This window comes from Octopus bimaculoides, chromosome 2 (assembly GCF_001194135.2).
Source record: "Octopus bimaculoides isolate UCB-OBI-ISO-001 chromosome 2, ASM119413v2, whole genome shotgun sequence".
Lineage (NCBI taxonomy): Eukaryota > Metazoa > Mollusca > Cephalopoda > Octopoda > Octopodidae > Octopus > Octopus bimaculoides.
Genome location: NC_068982.1, coordinates 11,651,470 through 11,663,969, shown reverse-complemented (window position 1 = coordinate 11,663,969; position 12,500 = coordinate 11,651,470). Strand labels below are relative to the sequence as shown.

The window sequence follows — 12,500 nt, the reverse complement described above, 5'->3', positions numbered from 1 at the left end:
ATATATATATATATATATACACAACAGGCTTCTTTTCAGTTTCTGTCTACCAAATCCACTCACAAGGCTTTGGTCGGCCCGAGGCTATAGTAGAAGACACTTGCCCAAGGTGCCACGCAGTGGGACTGAACCCAGAACCATGTGGTTGGTAAGCAAGCTACTTACCACACAGCTGCTCCTGCGCCTATAGCTGTAATATTTCACAATATAATAATAATAATAATAACAATAATAATCCTTTCTACTAAAGGCACAAGGCCTGAAATTTTGGGGGAGTAGACAAGTCAATTAGATCGACCCCAGTGTTTCAGTGAAACTTAATTTATTGACTGTAAAAGTATGAACAGCAAAGTTAACTTCAACAAAATTTGAATTCAGAACGTAAAGACAGAACTTATGGGGATGTAAACACACACCAACATTGATTGTCAAGTGAGAGTGGGGAAAAGCAGACACACAGACACAGACAAACACACAAACACACACACACACACACACACACATACACACACACACACACACACACACATATATATATATATACATATATACATGTGATGGGCTTCTTACAGTTTCCGTCTACCAAATCCACTCACAAGGCTTTGTTCAACCCAAGGCTACAGTAGACACTTGCCCAAGTGTGTCACACAGTGAGACTGAACTCAGGACCATGTGATTGGGAAGCCAGCTTCTTAGCCATGTATAACCATTTGTCTATTAATACTCGGCTTCAGCAGAAGTTACAGACAGAGTAGCTCAACAGTTGAGAGTTTTGTGCATTGGGAACTTATCAAACTGGTTTAAAATTAAAGGGTCATGAATTTATATACCAGTGATAATAGTATTTCCTTGGATTGTTCTGGAACAAATCCTAAAAACAATACACTATATCGAATGGATAACGCATATTTTCGAAATGGCTTGCATGTTACACTGTTCAATCAATTAATCAATCAATCAAGAAAGAAAGAAAAAAAGAAAGGAAGGAAAGAAGGAAAATTTAAAGAAACATGCATTCTTATGCACACATAAATAAATGGGGGAGTCATTACCACTGAATATGTAGGTTTATGACTCTTTGATCTGAAACCAATTTGATAATTGCCAACACATGAAACTCTTGGCCCTTGAGTCACTCAGTGACTTCTGCCAACTACTAATAAAAAAAAATTTATATACTCATGTTTTGAGTTTTATTTTTCTGTTTGTATAACCAAACCTTTATATATATATATATATATATATATATACACACACACATACATATATACACGCACACTTTATTAATAAAGCTGCAAAATTTTTCTGATGTCTTTGCAATTTTATTAATAAAGCATATTACTCTACCTCCGGCATTTGAGTACTATTTTCCCCATCAATTTTGCATTTGTGCTTACTCTGGTGCGTGCGTGTATGTGTGTGTTTGTGTGTGTGTGTGTAAAGCACTGGTGCTGGTGCCATGTAGAAAGCATTGGTGGTGGTGCCACATAAAAAGCACCCAGAACACTCTGTAAAATGGTTGGTGTTAGGAAAGGCACCCAGCAGTAGAAACCAAACCATAACAGACTATGGAACCTGGTGTAATCCTTGGCCATGCCAACTCCTGTCAAACCATCTAATCCATGCCAGCATGGAAAAATGGACGTTAAATGATGATGATGGTATATATCTATGTGTAATAAAGTTGAAGGAACTGTGGTCAGATTTTACAGACTCCAGTGAAAACCCTTATCCATTTATTAAATATCAATTAGAACAGAGAAGGACAGAAAGAAAAGACCAGTCCTTGGTAATTTTTCTCTTTTTTTTTTTTTAAACAGGCGGATATGAATAGTAAGCTTTATCTAACATCAGCCTTCTAATTTCACTGATTGGCTGATATCATTAATGGATACTTTGCCTTGAGCAGAAAGGATTTTTATGGTCTCCAAGTGCTTTATCTTTCATGTGAGGTTATTTGTTTGTCTACTTTAGGTGGTTTGGTTCATTTTATCTTACTTTTCAGATACACCATTTTATAATACATTTTATGTGTATGTAATAAATATGTGTGTGTGTGTATATATATTCTATAAACAGCACATTCCAAACTTTAATATTTTCCTTGTTGGGGTTTTTTTTTTTGCTTTTTTTTTTTTTTGCTTTCTCTACTTGACTTAGTGGTTTATAAAAATTATTATGATTATTGAGTAACAACATAAAGGAAAAAATTGAACAAAAAAGAAAACAGATCCATTACTATTCAAACAACAACAACAATGACAATTTATGCATTGACTTCTCTGTATGACTCATAATAAAAAAAGGTAGATATGCTGCTTTATTTATTATTTGTGTTTCTAGTGACTGGTAAAGTCATTCCTCCCTGCTTTACCTAGTTGAATTATTAGAAATTAAAGAATATCAACTAAATATAACATAAAATATTTAATTTATAGCTTTTTTTTTCAACCCTGGCAAGGTATATATATAAAAAGAAGCCTTTAACATGATACAGCTTATATGAAGTTAAATAAAATTTTCAAAACAAAATGAGGCTGTATATGAACAGACATGTACATTTGTAATGAATAAACTGCAATAGCATAACAGGGAAATTTTCAATAATGTTTTCATGAAATGTTAAAAGAATTTATATTCTTAATTCATTCTGTAAACATGAATGTCTGCCTCAACTTATCTGGCAGTTAATGTGTGTCAAAAGTAGTATCCTGCATTCAGGAATTTCAAGCTGTATTCAGAGAAAATAAATTTACACCTAATTTCTGACCAATCCCATACTTTCAAGTCAAAGAAAACATCAATCAATTACAATAATTGGGGTGAATAGAAAGAAATTCTTTGAAAAAGGCACAGATATTATATTAAAAATATTAAGCTGGTGTTGCTATCATTTTTAAATGTTCATATATATATATATATATATATGCTTTAATAAATTTAAATGAAAATCTTCAGTGTTCAAGATGGAAATGAAAACTGTCTTTAATATCAAACATGAAACAAATTTGACAATAAGTAAAATTTGATATACTTTTGGCTTGGGAACAATTTTACAGTTGGAATTTTCATTAAATATTAGGACATAACAACAAAAGGAAAATATAAGCATTATATAGAAAGACAATACTGAAATTCTTTTTAATACTAGAAAGAATTCTAATACCTCATTCTAATACCTAGAACTGTGTTTAAAACTTCTTAAATAATTTATCCTTAAACCCAATGTTTTGCAACCATTTCTTGCCAATGGACCCCTTTGGATCCTATTTTGCTATACTGGACCTCCATAGACATATACTGTATATAAAAAGCTTTTATTGTATTTTCATTATTAAATATTAATTAGAATTGTATAAAAAAAATTAAAATATTTTGTGTATTGTACAAGTATAAACAATTTATTGCATGTAAATTTTAATAACGAAATCTGATACGAACCCCCCAGGGCCATGCAGACCCCAGTTGAGAACCACTGCTCTAAACCATGTCAAGATTGTTTTAGTTGTTGTTGTTGTGTAACTCCAAGTCAACTGTAATCTAGCAGATCTATAGAGAAAGATGTTCCAATAGAGACTAACTTCATTGTCACCAAGACATAATATATCTATAGCTAGAGAACCAATAAATTCATTTTGTAGGACAGTAGGATGTAATTTGGAGATTTTGGCTGTTATTTCCAGCAGCTTCAGTGTCAGAAACAAGCTTCCTAAATTTAGTGCCATGGTGATACCATATGTGAAAACAGGGCAATGGTATGGGTATTTCTATTAAAACTCAAGAATTGAACCAGGTTGTGGAAATCTACATAGCAAGTTTTCTCAGCACCTGGAACAAGAGGCAGGAGCAAAGACACTTTTACTGTACTTATCTTAAAGTTAACAAGCATGAATGACACTTCTGAGCCCACAAACAACCCATTAGTTATATACAAAATAGTTCTGCTTACAATATATTTTACCTTGTTATCTATTACAAGTCATTTGAACCAGAAGGCATAAAGTATCATGTTACACACAGAGTGAAGCATCAGTGACCTCGCATGAATTAACACTCATACAGCTCATATTCAAATGCCCTAAAACTCAACCAGCTGTGATATTTAAATCAAAACCTGAAGGTTGAATGGATTAACTCCTTAACATTCAGATTACTCTGTCCAATTTGATACTTATTCATTCACATTGTTTTGAATTAATTATGCCTTATCTTGTAGCTTTGAGATTTCAATGATGTGATTGTATATTTTTAGAATGACATTATAGAGTAGGTATGAAAGACCAGATCTGGACAATTGGAAGATAAAACAAATAGAACATTTGAGCCAGATATGGTTGGTTTAAATCTAAAGAGAGGATTAGAGATAACAGATAATTTTTTTTAAGAAGTCAAGGAACAAGATTTATTACTGAAGTTATACAGGGTGTTCAAAAAGTCTCTCCGCAGTAAAACGGAAATCAACCTCAGAAGTGCTCACACGGCAGTAGAAAAGAGATTAAATTTCTTTCCATATAAAGTGCTGGCCAGTAAAGAATTGAAAACTATGGATCATGCTAAAAGGCTTCATTGTTGTTTTTGGTTCTAAAACTTTGTTGCCGAGAAATGCATTGAAGTGCTGGATGGGTGTTTTCATACTGATGAGACTTGGTTTCATCTGTCGGGACACATAAATTCGCAAAACATAAGGTTATGGAACACTGAGGAAGCCACATGTGACACATGAGCAACCTTTGCATCCCAATAGCAATTTTGAGAAAGCGTATTGTGGGACCGATTTTTTTGAAGACAAATATTGTCTCTCCATTTGTAGGCCAACTCACTGAAAGAGAAATTAATAATGCATACTTTCAGCCAGATGGAGCTACAGCACATACTTCGCACATCACCATGTAGAAAGTCATCAAAGGAGACATTCATGAAAACCATTGTACACAATCAGATTGAAGAATTCATAAAGGCAAAAACATCACTATTTGGAAGCAAAAGTGTTTTCTTTTTAAGCAAAATGGTTTCTGTTTGAATACTATAGAACGGTAGTTCTGAGTCAGAGTCCATATGGCCCTTGGAAGGGGCCACATAAGATTCCATTGTTAAAATTTATCTGCAATAAATTGGCTGTACTTCTACAATACACAAAATGTTCTAACTTTTTTTTTATACAAATTCTTATAATACTTAATTACAAAAATACCTTTCCTTTTATCTTTTACTTGTTTCAGTCATTAGACTGCAGTCATGCTGGGGCACTGCCTTGAAGAATTTTTTAGTCAAATGAATCAATCCCAGGACTTGTTTATTTATTTATTTATTTATTTATTTATTTATTAAGCCTGGAACTTATCCTATTGTCTCTTTTGCAAGATTGCTAAGATACGAGGCATAAACATACCAACACCAGTTGTCAAGTGATGATGGGGGACAAACACACACACACGCAATGGGCTTCTTTCAGTTTCTGTGAAACAGATCTACTCACAAGGCTTTTGTTGGCCTGAGGCTATAGTAGATGACAGTTGCCCAAGGTGCCATGCAGAACCATGTGGTTGAGAAGCAAGCTTCTTACCACACAACCACACCTGTGCCTAAAAGAAAAAAAAGAAAATACGGAATACTTCATGAATTTGTGTGTTGTCCATGTACAGGGGCCATGCTAATCTCAGTATCATTCCAATTTTGGCATATTGCCAAAGAATAGGATTTTTTAAATATCAAATGGCTATGAGGGTCCACCTGAGTAAAACAGGAATGAAAGGGGTCCATAGGCAAAAAATGGTTGAGAACCGCTGCGAAAGAACAATTTTTACAAAAAGTTTAGAACTCACAGCAATGTTTTAGGATCAGTACTTCCTAAATATACTTTCATCATATTCAAAGTGTAAATTAGATATATTCTATATTCTTTTTTTTTTTAATTTTACTTTATTTAGAAAAAATATAAATCAAATAGAATTTAAAAATAAAAGCATGATATAATTGGTAAAAATGTCACACTGCAGAACCGGAAAACTAGTTTACTTTTCTTATGTGCTTCTGATAGTTAATACATAAATATCATTTAAATTCTTTATTGAATTAATATCTTAACTGAAGGTACGTGTTAAGCTTTTTAGGGCGAGACTATAAATTTATATATCGCTTCCTAAAAAATATAAAGAATATTTGATGAGAATCTGTGTTTTTAATAATATTAATGCTGTTCTAATTCGGACATCAAAAAAATGTCTTGTTTATGGTTTGTTTCATATACAAAAAAAAAAAAATCAACTGGTAAATAGATATAGTTCAGATTCTTTCTGTATTTTCTACATAAATTACAAAATATTTAGTGTTCAGAATAATGTTATTTTAAATTTACAGATATTGACAGCAATAAACAAAACTGGGCCCCAAGCACTCACAAAATGTTTCTGTGATGTAAATTGAATACATACATATAAATTTACTCCATATTTTTATGTGAAATAAATTTTGTAAATCTAAATTTCAATATCAGTTAAGTTATTCTAGAGAAATAGTAAGGTCTCACATGTGTAATACAGTGGGTTGAGAAACTTGAATTAACTGAGACTATCCAAGTAATAAATAGAGAGAAACTTACTTCTAGGGTGTTGAAAATCTAAAAATCAAGCAAAGGTAATAACTCCAATAACACATATTGATCTCACACACACACACACACACATATATATGTATCTGCACTCACTTATTACACTTGGTATAACACTAGTGTAGCAATAATTGGGTACCCTCCCAGCAGTATATTGGATAGATACTATCCCTTAGTGGGTTGAATCCTCAACCCCTAACTCTCACATTATATATATATATATATATATATATATACCTGTACTTATTCTGACAGTTTCTTTTGTTGAACCACTAATTTTCAAGGATGTAAACAAACCAGCACTAGTTATCAGTGGCGGTGTGGTCAAATACAAAGACACACACATACTCTCGTGCAATGGTCTTCTTTCACTTTGTATCTACTAAATTCACTCAAAAGGCTTTGGTCAGCACAGGGCTATAGTTGAAGATTCTTGCCCAATGTGCCACACAGTGGGACTGAAACCAAGGTCAATGGTTGGGAAGAAGCTTCTTAACCACACAGACATGCTTGTGTGTGTGTGTGTGTGTGTGTGTGTAAACTGAAGGAGTGTAATAGTGCTGATTATGAATATCAACACAATATGACTAAGTTAAAATAACTCTGAGGTGTGTTTGCATATGAAATATACATACAACAGCATCTCAGATGCATGATACGGCGAGTTACAGACAGATTAACCCTTCAAACTGGCAGAATAAGTACCAGGCATATATGAACCAGCCATATCCAGCCAAAATATTGTTTGTTTTATGTTCAAACTGGTTAAATACAGTCTCTTTTGCCTACCTCATAATGTCATACTGAAAGTAAACAATCCCATAATTGAAGTCTCAAAGCTAAAAGATAATGAATTTTTAAGTCAAAGCGATGTGAACGAATAAGCAAGGGTTAATTGAGATTATCCAAGTAATTAAAAAGCAAAAGTGTTTTCTGTCTCTCTTTCTCTCTAGTGGGTAAAGACATTGGCATTAGGAAGGACATCCAGTGCGACTCCTCTCAAACTGTCCAACCCATGCCAGCTTGGAAAGCAGACATTAAATGATGATGATAATGATGTTGGTGGTGCAAAATTCTCCTCATTATTTTCTCTTTGTCATGGAATTGATATTCAGAATGAGTGTAACTACATTGCTTCTATATATTGGCTTCAGTTTTCAGCACAAGACCAGTAATTTCAGGAGAGGAGTTAAGGTGACCCCAGTATTCAACTGGAACTTATTCTATCAACCACAAAAGGAGGAAAAGCAAAGCTGACCTCAGCAGAATTTGAACTCAGAATGTAAATATGGACGAAATGCATTTTACCTGGCATGCAAAAGATTCTGCTAACTTGCCACCCTATTGGTCCTATAGTTTTCTCTCATTTTGTCAACCGAGTAGAATATTCTCTGTTGAGAAGATCCGATATCCCCCAAAATATCCCAAAATACTGATTCCACCAATTAGCTTTAAAAACCAGATTCACTTCAAAACACATAATCCATATTATTCAAAATATTTCAACCAACTGATGTCATTAGAATTATTTCCCTTGTTTATTGTTTTTAGATTGCCAACACTTTCAGAAGGAGTTTTTATCTATAAATCACTTAAATTAATTACCGTTCCAACAGTTAATCTCAGTTAATTACTTTTTCAACAAATTACATATGTGAGAGTATACCATATATTTAGTATGCGAAACAACTTCCCTGAGACATTTTCCCTCGGCTATATTGTTAGTACTCTGCTATTTCACATATAAATTACTTAAAATATACATGGTAAAGAAGTTAAAAAAAAAAGAATTATGCTATTACAGTTTGACTTTTCATACATTAGTTCCAGTAAGATATTAAGGTCAATACAGTTAGTTATGCACTTTCCTTTTTACATTTACAAAAGCAGTCTTTTGTTATAGCTTTACAGAAGATACATTGATAAGGTGTGATAACTCTACCCTTACCAGGTACATTTCATATCCAAAATTGATTTGAATTTTTCAAACCTTTTTGCATATAACTGGGTTGTGTTATTACAAGTGACTGCTTCTTTATAATAAGCTAATACAAACAGGAATGAGACTCGGGGCCCCTACACACATGAATAAGGTCGATTGTTGTTTCTCAGCTTGCATCAAGCTGTTTCTTTTGTAGTATGTCTGCCCTATCTTTTCGATCAAGTCCACTTTGAGAAATATCCCTTTGACAAAGATGACCAGGCAGTCTTTCTGTTTGACAACTACTCCAGAATTATTATTATTATTATTATTATTATTATTATTATTATTATTATTATTATTATTAGGGCAGCAAGCTGGCAGAATTGTTAGCACAGTGGGCAAAATGAGTAGTGGCATTTCACCCATCCTTACGCTCTGAGTTCAAATTTCGCTGAGGTCAATTTTTGCCTTTCATTCTTTCAGGGTCGATAAATTAAGTACCAGTGGAGTACTGGGGTCAATGTAATCAACCAGTCCCCTCCCTCAAATTTCAGGCCTTGTGCCTTTAGTAGAAAGGATTATCATTATTATAATCATTACAGCTGCAAGCTGGCAGAATTGTTAGCATGCCAAGCAAAATGCTTAGTGATATTTCGTCCGCCATTATGTCCTGAGTTCAAATTCTGCCGAGGTCGACTTTGCTTTACATCCTTTTGGGGTTGATAGAATAAGTACCAGTTGAGTACTGGGGTCGATGTAATTGACTTATCCCCTCCCATAAAATTTCAGGCTCTGTGCCTATAGTAGAAAGAATTATTATTATTATTATTATTATTATTATTATTATTATTATTATGGTAGTGAATTGGCTGAACCATTAGCACGCTCAGCAAAATGCTTAGCAGTGTTTCGTCTGTCCTTACATTCTAAGTTCAAATTCCACCAAGGCCAACTTTGCCTTTCATCCTTTCAGAGTCAATAAAATAAGTACCAGTTGAGTACTGGGGTTCAAACTAATCAACTTACCCCAACACTCGAAAGTGCTGGCCTTGTGTCAAAATTTGAAACCATTATTATTATTAATAAGGAAGCGAGCTGGCAGAATTATGAGCACATCCGGTGAAGTGTAATTATTATTATTATTATTATTATTATTAATAATAATAATAATAATTATTATTATTATTAATAATAATAATTATTATTAGTAGTAGTAGTAATAATCATAATTATTATTATCATTAGTAATAATTATAATAATAATTATTATTATTATTATTATTATTATCATTAATAATAATAATAATAATTATTATTATTATTAATATTATTATTATTATTATCATTAATAATATTAATGATTATAATAATAATTATTATCATTAATAAAAATAATAATTATAATAATAATTATTATTATTAATATTATTACCATTAATAATAATTATAATAATAATTATTATTATTAATATTATTATCATTAATAATAATAATAATTATAATAATAATAATTATTATTAATATTATTATCATTAATAATAATAATAATTATAATAATAATAATAATAATAATTATTATTATTATTATTATTAAGGCAGCAAGCTAGCAGAATTGTTAGCATGTTGGGTGAAATGCTTAGCAGCATTCCATCCGTCATTACGTTCTGAGTTCAAACCCCATCAAGGTCAACTTTGCCTTTCATCCTTTCAGGGTCAATAAAATAGATACCAGTTGAGCACTGGGGGTCAATATAATCAATTAGCCACCCCCCCCAAAAAAAAAATTTCAGGCCTGGTACCTATATTAGAAAAAGTTATTATTTTAAAGAATCAAATTACTAAGGGTAGATATTTGGGTCACCAATGAAGCCCTCATCATCTTAAGTACCACAGAAAATGCAGAAGTTTGCTAGTAAACACCACGTCCAATGGCTTTTATCCATGGTGTGGGCACACCCTTGGCAGGGAGGGAGCCCACAAAGAGGTGGAGAATCAAGAGGGTTCACGAAGGGGACTCTGGGTGTTGAGAAAAACTGTAATTTTTACAGAAATTTTATACTTCAACCAGATATAACACTTATATTCCAAACACATTTTCAAAACAAAAAATATCTCTGTAGGTAGTAAAATATGATTGATGATGCATCAAAGTCCAGTATAATTTCATTATATATTTATTCTTTTATTCTTTTATTTGTTTCAATCATTTGACTGTGGCCATGCTAGAGCACCGCCTTTAGTTGAACAAATCGACCCCCAGGACTTATTCTTTGTAAGCCTAATACTTATTCTATCGGTCTTATATATATATATATATATATACAAGCTTCTTTCAGTTTCCTATTTCTTTACTGCTCATAAGGGGCTAAACATAGAGGGGACAAACAAGGGATTAAGTTGATTACACTGTCCCCCAGTGCGTAACTGGTACTTAATTTATCGACCCCGAAAGGATGAAAGGCAAAGTTGACCTCGGAATTTGAACTCAGAATGTAGCGGCAGACGAAATACCGCTAAGCATTTCTCCCGGCATGCTAATGTTTCTGCCAGTTCGCCGCCTTTCAGTTTCTGTCAACCAAATCCACTCACAAGGCTTTGGTCGGCCGGAGGCTATAGTAGAAGACACTTGCCCAAGGTTCCACGCAGTGGGACTAAACCCAGAATCATGTGGTTGGTAAGCAAGCTACTTACCACACAGCCACTCGTCTGTCTATTTCTTCCTTTTTTTTTTAATAATTTCCTCAAAAAATTAACAGTAGGGGAGCATCAGTTCAGGTAAACATTTAGAAAGAGGCACATGATGGATGGGATAGTACGACAAAATGTGAATAATAAACCATTGCACAAAATTAACTTCTGCCTCATTAAAATAACATTTTTTTGCTTGTGTTTGCCTCTATCAAAACCTTCCATGAGAGCTTTGTAAAATGTCACTCAGTTGAAGGGAACAAGGGAGCTGCAAGGAAGGAGAGATGGAAGTAGGGATCGCTACTGAGCTATGAAAGGTTGAGAACCACTGGAAAATGAGCAAAAGGGAAATAAAAGCAACTTTAATTTTATCAACAAGTTTGAGCAAGGAGGGAGTATTTGCTCAAAGGTAAAAACAACAAGATTTCCTGATACACACACACACACTCTCTCTCTCTCTCTCTCTCTCTCTCTCTCTCTCAATAGCAACTGGTATCATTATCTTACAAATGTATTTATTGCGTATACATGTATATACTTCTGAAAATCTCATATTCACATTTATTTTTCTATTTATGAAATCATCATACTTTATACTCTGCATGTTTCTCTGTTTTTATTTATTTTTTTTTTTTATATATATCTTTATTATTAGCTTTTGTTTATTTACTTATTTATGTATTTATTTGCTATGCCTTGCAGCTATTGTTATACAGCTTAAAAACAAAAATCAATATTTGTATCAAAATAATAATGATGAAAAATTCTCTATTGAATCATTTAATGATTTATGAAACTGTAACCAAGGAGCAAACAGACCAGAGACTAAAGGGAATTCTGAATAAATTGCTGACTTATTTAATCACCAAGAGAAAATAATAATATTCAAGTAAATAACAGAAGATAAGCTAGTTGTTAATAGCAAAAAATGTAAATCTTTAACAAGCAGAATTAATAAATTGAAGAGAATTTTACAAGGAACAAACAATATGAAATAGCTTCTCTAAATCACTATAATAATAATAATAATAATAATAATAATGGTTTCAAATTTTGGCACAAAGCTAGTAATATCAGGGGAAAGATAAATCAATCACGTTGAACCCAGTGATTAACTGCTTCTTATTTTATCAACCCTAAAAGGATGAAAGGCAAAGTCAACCTCGGCAGAATTTTGAATTCAAAATGTAAAGATTGATGAAATGCTGTTAAGTATTTTGCAGCTCACTGCCATATTATAATCCTTTCTACTATAGGCACAAGGACTGAAATTTGGGGGTA

The 12,500-nt window shown here is 32.7% G+C and overlaps 1 long non-coding RNA gene and 1 pseudogene across 2 annotated transcripts in view; both read right to left on the bottom strand.

Moving 5' to 3' along the window:
* LOC128250464 (uncharacterized) overlaps nucleotides 1–12,500 on the bottom strand; it is a 495,659-nt gene that overhangs the window by 286,973 nt on the left and 196,186 nt on the right. The gene's annotated exons all lie outside the window — the stretch shown is intronic.
* Nucleotides 5,598–5,697, bottom strand: LOC128247174 (U6 spliceosomal RNA; annotated as a pseudogene).